Raw genomic sequence first — 924 nt, 5'->3', positions numbered from 1 at the left:
GGGCAGAGCTGCTGTCCTGCCGGCACTGCGGTGTGTGGCAGCTCTCCGGAGCAAAGGCAGAGAATCGCAGTCATTTAGGTTGGAAAAGACCTCTGGGATCACCGAGTCCAACCTGTGACCAAACACCTCGTTAGACGGCCCATTCCAATGTTTATGAACTTTTTTCCGTGAAGATATTCTTCTTAATGTCCAGCCTGAGCTTTCCCTGATGCAGCTTGAGGCTATGTCCTCTTACCCTGTCACTTGTCTCCTGGGGGCAGAGGCCAATCCCACCTGGCTTCAACCTCCTTTCAGGTAGTTGTAGTGAGTGATAAGGTCACCTCTGAGTGTCCTCCAGGCTAAACACCTCCAGCTCCCTCAGTACTGATAATAAATACCGGAAAGCAGCTTAGTGAGCTCTTCCACCAGCTCAATACCATTCTGTGAATCCCATCCAGCCCCTGTAACTTGTGGGTGTCTAAAGGTGCACTAGGAGCTGCTCAGGACCCTAAGCTCCCTCACAGCAAGGATAACAAAAAGACCAGGCAGTTCCACACGCTGCAAGTTCCACTGGGTCAGAAATGGAACCAGCTGTGATGCAAACCTGCTGGGTGGCCAAGGTCACCTGAGTGGTTAATGGAAAACGAATTGATGTGAAACCAGAACACTTTCATGGGCAAAAGTCATGGACTTGTCTGAGTCTCCCCAAAAGCAGCTTGTAATGGGCATTGCGTCGTTAGTTAGAGCCACTAATTGTACTGCCTTTCTATTTAGGTGGTTCCTAAAATGTTTGCTTTGTTGTTTGCACACTCAGTTCACCTGGTGGTCGCTGGTTGGACTACTGTCTGTACCTTGATGGCACTGGCACTGTGTAAGGGCAGAATAAACACTAGTGTCTGCTCCATCTAATTTAAAAGATATCACTATTTTTCTCAGCTTTTGTTT

Source organism: Lichenostomus cassidix, chromosome 2, assembly GCF_008360975.1.
Source record: "Lichenostomus cassidix isolate B80296 chromosome 2, HeHo_3.0, whole genome shotgun sequence".
Taxonomy (NCBI): domain Eukaryota; kingdom Metazoa; phylum Chordata; class Aves; order Passeriformes; family Meliphagidae; genus Lichenostomus; species Lichenostomus cassidix.
The sequence above is the reverse complement of the archived record's forward strand: the minus strand, read 5'-3'. Positions refer to the sequence as shown.